Genomic DNA, 15,381 nt, shown 5'->3' with positions numbered 1-15,381 from the left:
GGAGAAGCGACCGGAAAGTCCAACGCGGACCCGGCAGACATCCTCCCTGAGTTCCCCTGTAGATCCTCACCGCCCTCTCCCCCTGTCAGCCGCGCCCTCTGATCACCGCCCTCCACCCTCCTCCCTCACTCCCTGTCAGCCTCGCCCTCCACCCGCGGCCCTCACGCCCCACGTGGGCCTGGCTCCCGCCCCCAAGCCCAGCCTGCGCGGCAGCCTCTGGTTCCCCTCACTGCGCAGCTGCGACCCCCGCACCGGCACTTCCTTCAGGCTGCGCCCAGCCTCACCTGTGTGGGCGCCAGGTGGAGAGGAGCCGGCAGATCTGAGTTTTCTCGTTCATGGATCCCACCACCTGCGAAAGGACTGAGGGGGCAGAAACCTGCCCTGGCGGGGAAGCGAGGGTCTGAGCGATGAAGAAAAGGCGGCGAACAAGGGCAGCCCCATGAGCCCTGCGGTCAGGCAGCTGGGGGTCCTCTTTGCCCTTCTCCACCCTCCTTTCTCCCCGACCCACGCCCCCCTGGCAGAGCCCAGAAGCCTCCCTGGGGGACAGGACCCACTCAATCCTCAGCGTCCTTCCCATACGCTGAGCTCATGGGCTGGGGTAACACCTCAGGGAAACAAACCCAGACATTCGAATCCCTCCCCACAGAGCGCAGTCCTCAGGGAGCGGCCCTCCCTGCCTCCCCTGCCCAGTCCCTCCGTGGTCTGCTCTTCCTCCTCCTGCGTCCTCACCAATTACTCATCCCAGCGCTCCTTCCAATCCACCGCCCTCTTCTCATGGACTGGCCTGTGCCAGGCACACACGTTTTCCTCCTTGCTTTCCCTCCCCTGTCTGCTGGACCCACTGCGCCTCACTCTCCAGCATTTCCTCCAATGTTCCTCCTCCTGGAGGCTTCCCCTGTCCATCCCATCCCAGGCCTGAAACCTGTCCTCTCAGTTCCCAAGGGCAGCTCTTCCACCTTATAGTTTAATTTTTGTCAAGTTTTCTGAAACCCTATTGGACAGAAGCATCACAGAACATGGCAACTTTGTCTACGGTGTCTCTGAGCCCCACACATGTCCTGGACAAAAAGCAACTCTGAAAATTCTCTGGTAATCAATAAAAGTATAAATCACTTTTAAAAGATTATTATCTGATAAAAGAAAATAAATTGAAGTTCCCACTTCTTTTCTACAGACGATAATCGGAAAACATTTGCTGTGTGGAGTTGTATGCACAGATTTTCGGAGTGGCTTTTTTTTTTTTTTTTTAACTGAAGAAGCAGTTTTGGTATTTACTCATCAAAGAGTAAGAGAAGAATACACACCTATATTATGAGCCATAAGTATAAGGAAATGTCTTGCAGACGTTTACAAATACTATGTAGAAGGAATCAGAGATTCAAGCCAGTATCTATAAATTTCAGGTAAAAGAAATACAATATGCTGAAGTTTATTCGTGCATGTTAACAAAATAACTGGTCTTTGTGTGCTGGAAGGGAGTCTTGATATTCCATCTATTCAAATTAATGCTTTTGAACCTTGCAAATTAGAACAAACTAAGCCATATACAAAACCCTTTTTAACTATGAGACTCTAGCAAATTTTGTCTTGTGGTTCCTAGCAAACTTTCTGCACCTCTTCAACTAGAACTATTTCAGAGGAAATTTGTGGAAAACAATTATAGAGAATGGGTGATATTTCCATTAACTTAATAAAGAGTGATAAAATATTAAAATATATTTTGAAAAATGATTATGAATAAAAGGCATTAATATGCAATAAAAAAATTTAAATTTGGTCATACATGATGTTTATGTGATGATAAAAAAGTACGTTTACACAGAAAGTGTCAAAGGCCTTTGCACACCAAAACAAACACTGTTTCATTTGTTCAAAACAAATACTGTGTCATTTGTTTTCAGACAGCAAACAGAATGATTCTTTGACACACTCAATCTTTCCCAGAAATAACCGAATTCCCCAACCAACACCAGAGTAGAGCAAGAAAATGTTGGTGTTTCCCATGAAGACACCACAGAGACAGGCTCAACTCTCCTGCATCTACCTAGGCACTGTCTTGGATAGGCATGGTCTGGAGGAGGTAAACCTTGTCTAGTGAGTTGTCTGTGTCTGTGCAGGAAGCACCCAGGGATGTTTGTTTTGGAAAAATACAAAAGTATGAATTTGGTTGTACATGATGGCTATGTGACCAAGAAAAGAGTGTTTCCTTGTGTTTAATACACAAGTTTTAAACACATTTGTACACAAAACCAAAAACCAAGATGTAACATTACAGTGCCAGGACAGAAGGGGAAATGTGCCATTGGTCAGAAAGAAGAATGATTATTTAACAAATTCATGCTCATACAAAATAACTGAATTCGCCACCCCACCCAACAGGGGCTCCTCCCCTTGTGCACGCGGACGCCACAGAGAGGTTCTGATCTCATGGCTCCCTGCTGGTCCTGCCTTTGATGTGCATCGTCTGGAGGAGGAGCCCCATGTCCACAGCATCATCTACAGCAACACAGGAGGCACCTGGGGCTGCATCTCCAGGTTTTCCCACCACTTGCTGTTGTTGAAGGTATGAAATACATAAACTGAAGAGTGGTGTTCACAGATCCTATAAGATTAACAACGATAGACTGGATTAAGAAAATGTGGCACATATACACCAAGGAATAGTATGCAGCCATAAAAAATGACGAGTTCATGTCCTTTGTAGGGACATGGATGAAACTGGAAACCATCATTCTTAGCAAACTATCGCAAGGACAAAAAACCAAACACTGCATGTTCTCACTCATAGGTGGGAATTGAACAATGAGAACACATGGACACAGGAAGGGGAACATCACACACTGGGGACTGCTGTGGGGTGGGAGGAGAGGGGAGGGATAGCATTAGGAGATATACCTAATGCTAAATGACGAATTAATGGGTACAGCACACCAACATGGCACATGTATACATATGTAACAAACCTGCATGTTGTGCACATGTACCCTAAAACTTAATGTACAATAATAATAAAATTAAAAATAAATAAATAAATAAAAAATAAAAAAAGAAAACCAAAAAAAAAGATTAACAAAGACATTACAGACATAAGAGACAACAATGATATTCTAAAACTCTAAAGCCACTGATTGATTCAAAGTCCAGCTGAAAGTATTGGTGTGGGTGAAAGGGATGGAGATTTTTAATCTTCTTTCACTTCATTATGGAAAAGCACAGTCATTAAGAGAATGGTCACTAAATTATTGTATTAAATGAAGTCTGTTAGCAACTAAGAAAGTGTTGCATTTGCACAGAGACAGAGGAATAAACCAATGAAAAAATAAAACATCATAAATACAGACGTGTATATGTGAACAAATCATTTGTAAGTCAATTAATGGGGACAGATTAATTTTTCTAAAACTATTCAAAAAACTGAATATTTACAAGGGAATTAAAATCTGACCTTTAACTTCATTTTACACACAAAATCAGGTGGATCACAGACATATATATATATATTTAGTACAGTATATATATATATTTAGTACAGTATGTAGAACACATAAAAAAATATCTTTGGGACTATGTGGTAGGGTAGGGTACCTGAAACTAGACCTAGAAAGCACTAATTCTACAAGAAAATATTCTACACATTCTACATAGTTGACTTGAGCAACGACTTTGGAGACAGACTGAATCAAACTCAAAGCACTTTTAATCCTTTCATGTAGTGCTTAGTGTCAGATTCAGAACTGGCCTGTGGCAGTGGTAATAGTGCTCACCTCTGGAGATGTCAGGTGGGTTTGTATAAAATAATATATAAAGCATGTAGTATAATATCACGTCTATACATATCATTAAGACTAATTTTTATAATAAGTTGTGAGATTTATCTTTTAGATTTATATATCAGAATGAAATAATAAAACCACTAATAAATAATGGAGCAAATATTTCTAATTCAAGTTTTATAATTATTTTAAATTTATATTATTTTAAAATTTTTAAAATTTATTTTAAATTTATATTATGTATAATTATTTTAAAAACTTTTCTCAACTAACATGTTTATATTTGTTTTATATCATTCCTGTGATTACATGAGACAGAACATATATGCAAAATACATTGACAAAGGTATTGCTAACACTTATTTCATTCAGAACAAACTCTCTGAATCACTTTCAACTCATCTTGTCCTTGATTCTCCCCACAATATCATCATCTGTGCTAATCACAAGCACTGATAGTGCGGCATTTCTCATGGGACTCCTATACTACTCTACGTAAGTTTCTCTTTCCAGTCTCCTGACACCCTTCTGTAAGTTTTGATGCTTGATATAATTACCCAAAGATGTCTTTGGGGAGGTTTAGACCAAGTTCTTGTGTGTGCCGAAGGACAACCACATCATGACTGCTTTCTGGCAATAATGTTATAACCCTTTCAAATAGAAGATGCATCTCTCCTTAAAAGATGTTCCCCTTCCTGTGTCCAACCAGTTAATGGGTGCAGTACACCAACATGGCACATGTAAACATACGTAATAAATCTGCACATTGTGCACATGTACCCTAAAAATTAAAGTACAATAATAATAAAATAAAAAAAAGAAAAAAAAGATGTTAAAATGTGTACCAAAGAATTGTTTACACACTTTTTCTCTGTGACTGCCCACTTCTCAGTGTTAAATCGTGGTGGCTGAGGCAGGAGAATCACTTGAACCCCGGGGGCAGAGGTTGCAGTGAGCCGAGATCTCGCCACTTCACTCAAGCCTGGGCGAAACAGAAAACTCCAACTCAAAAAGAAAAAGAAAAAATCATGGTGGCTAATCTGCTATATTTTAGTCTGTTATTAAGTAAACATTGTTGTATATATTTTCACATTAATTTAACAATTCTATTTACATTCTACTTAGTTATTAGAAATATTAGACTTATTAGTAAAGTGCTGTAATTGTTTTATAAACTATGGTTCAAGAAATCTGTTGATGAGGAAGATATAAATTGTAGAGAGACACTTGAAATTTTTCCTGAAGTGCTAGTTTTCTAAAGACTAAGGAAAATCTGTATTAAAAAAAATTGTGTCCTAAAGTTAGTAATATAAGCAATGATCCCTGCAAGCTACATTACAAATTCAATTCTTTAATCTATAACATTCTTGATCTCTGTTTTTCTTCATTCTCATTCACCCTTTTAATCACACAAATGGTGATAATACATAGTCACTGTAGAAGCAGATGCACTGTGATCTTCATAAAATGCTTTGTTCTGTCCCCTTGCTACTCTGGCAAACTCTACTTTTGGACACTTGGATATTGAAATTAGTTTTCCTGTTTCCTTGGGAAAATATTAAGTGAAGAAGAAACTCATATACAATTCATAATTTAGGACTTTGACTGAAATTTCACCTATAGTTTTAAACTGCAGGAAGGTTGAATTGCATGAACATGAAGTAATGATGTTAAATATATGAGCCATTCATCCATTGAACTACAACTCCTAATCAGGCTAGAGTGTGGAGACAGCATGTTGGGATGTTTGTCTTATATTGTGGTCTAACACTTGGGTTTATTTGCAGTGACATCTTTTTTTAGAATTGTGGTGGCCTTTGTGAATTTAGTGGCTTAGTATATTGTGGGAAATCATGCCTTCCATGCTATTAAAGCACTTGTTTGGGCACTCAGTGCTCAGCACTCTGTCCTTTGTGTCCATGATAATATGGCAGTAGAGTTTTGTGTATATTGCCTGTTTTCCTTTAAATTTGAGAACTCAGAGCTCAATTATTGTGACCACCATGTGGTAGTCCTCATAACTCATGTCCAGGTCTAACTGTGGCTCATGTCTGTTGCTCTGGCCATTTTTGGGTCCATTTATTGGTGGGCAGAATATTCACAGTATGTATCATAATAGATCAAAAAGTATGCATTAAATAAAGATAAACAGAAGATCTGTCATTTAAGTATTGTACTATAGCATCTTCAGTTAAAATTTAAAAAATGGAATAAACCTCCTTTAAGATGTCAAATTTAAAAGAGGAGTCATGTCTTAAAGAGTAAAGTATATGGAACTTGGAAGACTTGGAAGGTTTCTTAAAGTACAGATGCTCAAATAACAGCACCTAAATCACTTCTATGCTGATATCAGAAGTGAAAAATGTGGTCGAGGTCAGTCATATCTCTCACTCTAGGTCTCCAGGCTGCAAGATCTCATTTTCTCATATAAGCTATCAATGTGCTATAGAGAATATGCCCCATGTTTACGGACCATCATAAAGGCAATAGTCTTGGCTTTGTCTATGTCTGTGTGAGTGCAGCATGCAGACTCATGGCTTGGTAGGCTTTGTAGGCATGGTTCTTTGGCACAACCCTGATGCTAACACCGCAGAGTGCTGTGAACTATGAACAGGGACCTATGTGGGGGACAGCTGGACAGTTCTTCCTGCTGTGAGATTCTTTGTTTAGCCAGAACACGTGCAGAGTCACCGTTTAGCCTGGGTCCATCTCTTAGATCACTGCATGGTGGGGGGAGATGTGTTACATACTGCTTTTTCTTGTATCTACTGAGCTTTCTCCAGCCATACACAGCATATACTGAATCACTCACATGACTTCACCTGCCAAAAACCACTTGTCTACAGATTCATATCGAGGTCTTAGTAAGCAAGCATTGTCATCAATCACCATATTTAGAAGCGTTGTTTGTGTGCCCTACTCACCTGCTGCCACGATGACATTTATTCTGTGGTCTTTGAACTTGGAAATGGAAAATATAATTCCAAGATGTGAAGAGCAACAGAATTTATGGTCCCAAATAATTCATGACAAGAGAAATAGAAACTATCACAGTGATCTGATAATCAGTTGAAGAACAAATCCCTGTACCAAGGGAAATAAAACACTCTCCTGATTGTAGAAATACAATTTGTGTTCCCTGTCACTGACATTTTGCAATATCGGCTTCTAAGGTCCAGCACTCATTTTTTCCAGAAAGGCTTTAGTGGAATTATGTGAATAAACTGCCAGACGGTGTCTGAAAATGGGGCGTCCTGGGATATATGAGGAACAGGCACCTCTCTCTGAAGAAGTGGTTACTGACACTTGAAATGTTCGTGGATAATGAGTAGCATGATTTCAAAGACAAAAATGGATGAGAGTCCCCAGAGCTAACTGTGTTTAACTGAAGCAGGTGCACCTGGGTTCCGAATGGTGGATAGATTAGGAAAGCTGCACTGCTGTTCTTTCCCTACTTGCCCACCCCATCTCCTGAAACCAAGCTAATGTTCTTGTGTCTTTTTGTTCGTTTTTGTTTTGCACCAAAATATTATTTTAAAATTATTTTGAAATCATATTTGACTTACAGAAGTAGGTATATATAGTGCAGAGAGTTTCATATACCTTTCAGCTTAAAGGAATGTTAACACATTATATAACCATAGACTATTCATGAAAACTGAGAAATTGACAGTGTTATAAAACCATCAATGGAACTACAGACTTTCTTCATAGTTTTCTTCAGGTTTCCAATAATGTCACTTTTCTATTCCAGTATCTAATCTAGGATACCACATTACATTCAATGCCAGGTGTGTTACTTAGCTATTGTTGTATAACAAATTCCCACACAGCTGAGGGGCTGAAAAGCACATACACATTACTCACAGCTTCTCTTGGTCAGGAATCTAGATGGAGAAGATGGCCAAGACTGAAGTCTCCCCTGAAGGCTCACCTGGGGAAGGATCCTCCCCAGGCTCACATGATTGTTGTTAGGATTTAATTCCAGTTCCATGTTAAGATGACTTCACTAGGAAATTATTTCATACCTTTAAAGAATTAATACAAATTCATTATGAATTCTCTAAAAACATTAAACAACAGCAATGACAGTGGTGAAGAGATCACTTCCCAATGCACACTATGAGGTACTTTATCCTTGTACCACAATTAGACCAAAACATTTCAAGAAAGGAAAATTAAGACCAATATGCCTTATGAATAAAGAGGCAAAAATCCTTAAGGAAATAATAGCAAAACAAATCAGCAACATGCAAAAAGTATTATACACTATGGCTAAGGGTATCTCCTCAGGAATGCAAATTTTGTTCAACATACAATTCATGCACTATATTAATGGAAGAAAGCACAGAACATACACGATCATCTCAAAGACACAGAATAAGCACTTGACAAATCAAAAACACATTCATGATATAGATATGCAGCAAATTAGGACTATAAAGAAAATGTCTTCACTTTAAAGCATCCAAAAAAAAAAAAAACCCCTCACATGATATAAGTTTTCTGAAAGGCTCAATACTTTCTCCAAGATTAGAAATAAGACAACGAATTTCATTCTGGCCACATTTTTTCCCCACATTATGCTAGAGGATGTAGCAAGGACAATTAGTCTAGAAAGATGAATATAAGACATCGAGTATAAAAGAAAGCAAAACTCTGTTGGCAATTGACATGATTTGTGTATAGAACATCAAAATGACTCTAATAAAATAGAATGCAAATTAAAATATAAGTTCAATACAGTTCCAGTACACAAGGTCAATATACAGAAATGTGTTGATAATACTTTTTACATGGCTCTATAGATTTAATGCAATTTACATGAAAATCCCAGGTGACCTTTTTTCACTAACTTGTCAAACAGATTTTAAATTGTATGTATAATGCAATAGAGAAGAGTTAAAGTAATTTTGAAAAAAAACAGAATTTCTAAAATAGACTCATACTTCCTGATTTTAAAATTAAAGACAAAGCCATACTAATTATTATGTGTGGTGCAGACATACAGATAAATACAATAAAATTGAATATCAAAAAGTTAAGCTTTATATTTACAGTCAAATAATTTTACAAGGGCTCCAAGTAAATTCAATATGGAAAATATTTTTTTTCATCAACAGATTCTGTGACAAGCTGACATCATTGACATCAACAGGCAAGTTAAACTCCTCCCTCACAGTATATGCATAAATAGTTCAAATTAGTCACTGATGTGGTTTTGACTTGTGTTCCTGCCCAAATTTCATGCCACATTGTAATCCCCAATGTTACAGGAGGGGCTTGGGGGGAGGTGATTGGATAATGGGGGAAGATTTCCCCTTGCTGTTCTCATGACAGTAAGTGAATTTTCATGAGATATCGTTATTTAAAAGTGTGTAGGACCTCACCCTTCTTTCTCTTCTTCATTCTCAGACCATAAAAGATGTGCCTGCTTTCCCTTCTCCTTCTGCCATGATTGTAAGTTTCCTGAGGCCTCCCCAGCCATGTTTCCTCTACAGCCTGCAGAACTATGAGTTAATTAAACCTCTTTGCTTTATAAATTACCCAGTTTCAGGTAGTTCTTTATAGCAATGCAAGAACAGGCTAATACAGAAAATTGCTACTGGGAGTGGGGCATTGCTATAAAGATACTTGAAAACGTGGAAGTGACTTTGATACTGGGTAATGAGCAGAGGTTGGAACAGTCTGGAGGGGTCAGAAAAATATAGGAATATGAGGAGAAGTTGGAACTTTCCAGAGACTGGTTAAATTGTTGTGACCACAATGCTGATAGTGACATGGGCTATGAAGTCCAGGCTGAGGTGGTCTCAGATGGAGATGAGGAACTTATTGGGAACTACAGTAAGGATCACTCTTGTTATGTTAGCACAGAGACTGGTGGCATTGTGCCCTTGCTCTAGGGATCTCTGGAACTTTGAATTTGAGACTGATGATTTAGGGTATCTTGTGGAAGAAATTGCTAAGCACAACGTGTTCAAGATGTGGCCTGGCTGCTTCTAACAGTGTACTGTCATAGTGTGAGCACAGTAATGCTATGAAACTAAAACATATTTAAAAAACAGGCAGAGCATAAAAGTTTAGAAAATTTGCAGTCCAGCCATTTCGTAAAAAAGAAAAACCTGACCAGGTATTGTGGCTCATGCCTGTAATCCCAGCATTTTGGGAAGCTGAGATGGGCGGATCACAAGGTCAGGAATTCAAGACCAGCCTGGCCAATATGGTGAAACCTCGTCTCTACTAAAAATACAAAAATTAGCCTGGCATGGTGGCACATGCCTGTAGTCCCAGCTACTCAGGAGGCTGAGGGAGAAGAATTACTTGAACCTGGGAGGTGGAGGTTGCAGAAAGCTGAAATGACACCACTGCACAGCAGCCTGAGTGACAGAGTGAGACTCCATCTCAAAAAAAAAAAAAAAAAAAAAAAGAATCCATTTTCTGGGGAGCAATTCAAGCCAGCTGCAGAAATTTGCATAAGAGGAGCCAAATTAGCAGGGCATGGTGGCTCATGCCTGTAATCCCAGCACTTTGGGAGGCCGAGACGGGCGGATCATGAGGTCAGGAGATTGAGACCATCCTGGCTAACACAGTGAAACTGTGTCTCTACTAAAAAATAGAAAAAATTAGCCAGGCTTGGTGGTGGGTGCCTGTAGTCCCAGCTACTCGGGAGGCTGAGGCAGGAGAATGGCGTGAACCCTGGAGGCTGGAGCTTGCAGTGAGCCGAGATCGCACCATTGCACTCCGGCCTGGGTGACAGAGCGAGACTCCATCTCAAAAAAAAAAAAAAAAGAGGAACCAAATTTTAATAGCCAAGACAATAAGGAAAATGCCTCAAAGCCACTTCAGGAAACTTCCCATCAGCCCCTCCCATAATAGGCACAAAAGCCTAGGAGAAAATAATCGCTTCAAGCACCAAGTGCAAGGCCTTGGTGCCCTGTGCAACCTGGAGGCACTGCTTATCACTGTGCCCCAGCGGCTCTAGCTCCAGCTCTGACTAAAAGGTCCCCAGATACATATCAGGCCACTGCTCCAGGAGGTGCAAGCCATAATCCTTGGCAGTTTCCACTTGGTGTTAAGCCGGAAGGTACACAGAGGGAAAGAGTTGAGGCTTGGGAGCCTCTGCCTAGATTTCAGAGAATGTATGGAAATGCCTTGATGCCCAGGCAGAAGTCTGCTGCAGTGATGGAGCCCTTAGGGAAAACCTGTATTAGGACAGTACAGAGAAGAAGTACAGAGTTGGAGCCCCCACAAAGCATCTGCACTGGGGGCCTAGTGGAACTGTGAGAGGAAGGCCACTGTCATCCAGACCCCAGAGTGGTATATCCACTAACAGCTTGCACTATGTGCCACTCAATGCGAGCCCTTGAGAGCAGCCATGGTAGCTGAGTCCTGCCAAGCCAGAGGGGCAGAGCTGCCCAAGGCCTTGAAAGCTCATCCCTTGCATCAGTGTGGCCTGGATGTGAGATACAGACTCAAAGGAGATCAGTTTGGAGCTTTAAGATTTAATGACTGCCCTGCTGGGTTTCAGACTTGCATGGGGCCTGTTGCCCCTCTGTTCTAGCTTATTTATAACTTTTGGAATGAGTGTATTTACCCAATGCCTGTACCCCCATTGTATATTGAAAGTAATGACTTTGCTTTTCATTTTACAGGCTCATGGGTAGAAGGGACTTGCCTTGTCTCTGATGAGACTTTGGACTGTGGACTTTTGAGTTAATGCTGAAATGAATTAAGAGTTGGGTGACTATTGAGAAGGAATGATTGTATTTTGCAATATGAGAAAAAACATGATATTAAGAAGAGGCCAGGGGCAGGATGATATGGTTTAGATCTGTGTCCCCTCCCAATCTCATGGCAAATTGTAATCTCCAATGTTGGAGGAGGGGCCTGGTGGGAGGCGACTGACTCATGGGGGTAGATTCCCCCTTGCTGTTCTGGTGATAGTGAGTTATCACAAAATGTGGTTGTTTAAAAATGTGTGGCACTTCCCTCTTCTATTTATTCCTCCTTCTCCAGCCATGTAAGATGTGCTCGCTTCCCCTTTGCCTTCCACCATGATTGTAAGTCTCCCCAGTCATGCGTCCTGTACAACCTGTAGAACTGTGGATATATTAAACCACTGTTCCTTATTAACTACACAGTCTCAGGTAGTTCTTTATAGCAGTGTGGGAACAGACTAATACAATCATACATCTAAATAGCCAAAACTAAAAACAGAAACAAATTGTTTAACAAAGGTTAAACAATGGTTTCTAAGATATGACAACTAATGCACAAGAGGAAGGAGAAAATAGATATATTGAAAAATCACTAATAAAATATATCATAATTTAAAGTACATAATAAAAGAATAAAAATTTAAAAATGGGAGAAAAGTCTTTGTATGTCAAATAGCCAATAAGAATTTATAATCCAGAATATATTACAACATCTTACAACTGAAAAATCCAAAGACAAATGCTCCAATCAAAAATAGAAAATTTGAACAATCATGTCTCCGAATAAGCTATAGTAATGTTTAATAAGCATATGGAAAGATGCTCAATGCCTCTGTCATTAGGGAAATGTAAATCCCAACCATAAGATATCCTTTACTAACCCAAAAGGGATATTACTAAGTCCAAAAAGCAATCTGGAAAAAGCAAAATACTTTTTTTAAAAATATATGACGCTCTAGAAAAGGCATAAGTATAGAGACAGTAAAGAGTTTATTGGTTACCCGGGTCTCAGCAAAAAGGAAAGACAAATCTGTAAAGATAGAAAATTTCTTTTTGTATATTATTATGTATGCTACTGTAATGTGGATAAAAGGTACAGTTTTTCAACTCCCAGAAAACTTTATAACACAAAGAGTGAAGCTAAAAGTATGTAAATTAACAAAATAACTTCTTTAGTAGATAGGAACAGTCCAGGAAGAAATGCAGAGAATATACTTTATACAAATCTATGAAATAATCCACTGAAGGAAGGGGAAACATAAGCCTTCCTAAGCAACTGACATAATAAGTTCAGATACTGTCTAAAGGCTAAAGGATTTATACATAAGCAGTTGGTATACATAAACAGCTGGTAAGGGTGCTTCTCATGGGGTTGTACGTTTCTTATTCTGAAACCACTATGCCTGCATTTTCAGGTGGTTAAATATTACAGTGCTAGCCTAAATACAGATTAGTGAGATGGGTAGACAGATTCACATGGTGCTGAATAAGATCGTGTGGGACTGAGGACACTGTAGGAATTCATGTTTAATTTAATGTGGATACATATGGAGACTTGTAGAAATTTGTAAACACATGTGTATATTTACTCTTTGCTCTGTTAGCTAGCAAGGCCTCCAATCAACACATTCCCCAGTAACAATGTGTACAACCAGTGAGTGCCCAAATCTTCATTTTAAATTTCATTCTCCAACAAAAAAGGTAGGGATCTGTGAGAAAAAGGTCAATAACAGACTTGAACAGGGACTAAATACAATCAGCCTGGAGTATCTAGTGGTGATCAAACAACAAAATGCTCAACAACACTGCAACCAATGAATCAGCCACATAACAATGTCAAATCGTAAATATGGTGGTATTTCAAAATGACAGGGGACTCAATTGAAAGACTTTCTGATGGCATTCAGCCTCATACTGAGGGTTTAACCAAGGTTTTCTCTGGTTTGAGCATTTTGGACTTAGACTATGGTACCCAACAAGCATCCTAGGATCTCCAGCTTTACACGGCATGTGGTGGAAATGGTCAGCCTCCATAATCATGTGATTCAGTTCCCCTAAAAATCTATCTATCTATCTATCTATCTATCTATCTATCGATCTATCTATCTACAGCTAGCTAGCTAGCTCCTACGTATCTATCCTATTGCTTCTGTTGCTCTAGATAACCCTGACTAGTATAGACTTTGGTAGTAAGAACAGTTGTATAGGAAGAGAATTTTAAGGATGAGTGTCCTTAATCAAATTTGGGGTTTCTAGAATTGGCTTTCTAATCTGATTGGACCTAAATTCTAAGAACTGTACTTCTAACAGTAGAAAGAGCAATGACAGTCAATGACATGAACTGTTTTTAGAGATCCCCAAAATGTCTGCATTTGATGCTCTTAATTAAACACTGATAAGAGGCAAGGTACTTGTTTACTCTGTATGTAATACAGACATTTGCATAAAACCATGGAACATAATGATGACGGGTTTGTTGCTTCTAATTTCACTGGGAAATTTGATGAAAGACAATAATGAGCTTAGGGATTCAATTTAGCAGAACCAGCTCCACATACACAGCCTAAGAGTTTCTACCTGTGCTCTGAGCCAGAAAACTCTCTTGTAGCCACAGGGAAGTATTTGCTAAAAGTCAAACACAAGCCCTTATCATGCCACTGGCTGAATTACAAGAAACATTGAACTCCTCAGTCTGGCAGGGTGTCTACTGTTGAAGTGGAAGTTGAGAAAGAATAGCATCCTGTAACTTGGGATGAGGATGGATGGGAAGACTGATGTGGCTGGGGACACTGATCTCCTAAATTCTAATGAGTTTTTATTGCCAGCAGAAGTAGCCTCCTTACAGCCACCCTTGGCAACGGCCTTCTCACACAAAGTGATGTAGGCCTTTCCATATGTGTCTGAGTAGCTTACAGCTACAGTGCCTAAGGAAACGGTAATGGCTTCCCCTGAAACAGCTGTCAAACAATACACTGCTGATTATCTTCAAGACCCACCCCTGACAGCTGTGTTTCTTCTAGACTCATGGTGAGAATAAAGTTACAACATGCCCATGAGGAGGTGTGATATATGTGAAAAAAGCTACCTGAGTTTTCTAACTAATGGAAACAGAAATCTGAAGACCCTATGTGGAAATAAAGATTATGGGTGTGGATAGCGGGGTGTGGTGGCTTGTACCTGTAGTCCCGGCTACAAGGGAGGCTGAAGTGGGATGAATGCTGGAACCCAGGTGTTTGAAGCTACAGTGAGTGACGACTGTGCCACTGCACTCCAGCCTGGCCAAAGGAACAAGACCTCATCTGTAAGAAACCAAAACAAGAAAAAAAAAGCGTTGATAACAGTAGAAGCAATATAAACTTGAATCAGTCCAAATTTAATGATATGGGGCCATTAAGCAGATATTCTGGTTTAATGTTGCAGCTTCGGTATTTAAGGACGGTAGTAGTAGTTTTATGACAGGTTGGCTGAAGTATAGTTCAACAGATGTATGACCATGAGCAAGTCGGTGATTCCCCCATCTTCCCTGTATTATGTTGGATGAAGGAATTCATAGGCTTAAGGAGATAGGAATGCTAGAATGGATCTGCCGTTTAAAAGCAACTTACAGCAGGGCATGGTGGCTCATGCCTGTAATTCCAGCACTTTTGGAAGCCAAGACAGGTCCATCACTTGAGGTCAGGAGTTTAAGACCAGCCTTCACACCTAGGGTTAAGTGACGAGTTAATGGGTGCAGCATGCCAGCATGGCACATGTATATATATGTAACTAACCTGCACGTTGTGCACATGTACCCTAAAACTTAAAGTATAATAAAAAAATTGAAAAAAAAAAGAAAAACTCATTCTAAAATTCAAATGGAAAAAAAAAAAAAGATCAGCCTTGCAAACACG

The 15,381-nt window shown here is 39.7% G+C and overlaps 1 long non-coding RNA gene across 2 annotated transcripts in view; it reads right to left on the bottom strand.

Moving 5' to 3' along the window:
• Positions 1–1,415: 1,415 nt before the first annotated feature.
• The window catches only part of LOC129527074 (uncharacterized), a 203,720-nt gene continuing 189,754 nt past the window's right edge, over positions 1,416–15,381 (bottom strand). Inside the window, exons 9-13 of one of the 2 annotated variants that reach the window (XR_008671937.2) lie at positions 15,097–15,193; positions 14,669–14,790; positions 7,641–7,801; positions 4,638–4,755; positions 1,416–2,602 (exon numbers count right to left, since the gene is read on the bottom strand). This is a non-coding gene — a long non-coding RNA (uncharacterized lncRNA). Of the gene's footprint in view, positions 2,603–4,637; positions 4,756–7,362; positions 7,802–14,668; positions 14,791–15,096; positions 15,194–15,381 lie in introns of those variants that run through there. The other variant, XR_008671936.2, reaches the window with a different exon arrangement.

Source organism: Gorilla gorilla, chromosome 16 (genome assembly GCF_029281585.2).
Source record: "Gorilla gorilla gorilla isolate KB3781 chromosome 16, NHGRI_mGorGor1-v2.1_pri, whole genome shotgun sequence".
NCBI lineage: Eukaryota > Metazoa > Chordata > Mammalia > Primates > Hominidae > Gorilla > Gorilla gorilla.
The sequence above is the reverse complement of the archived record's forward strand: the minus strand, read 5'-3'. Positions and strand labels throughout refer to the sequence as shown.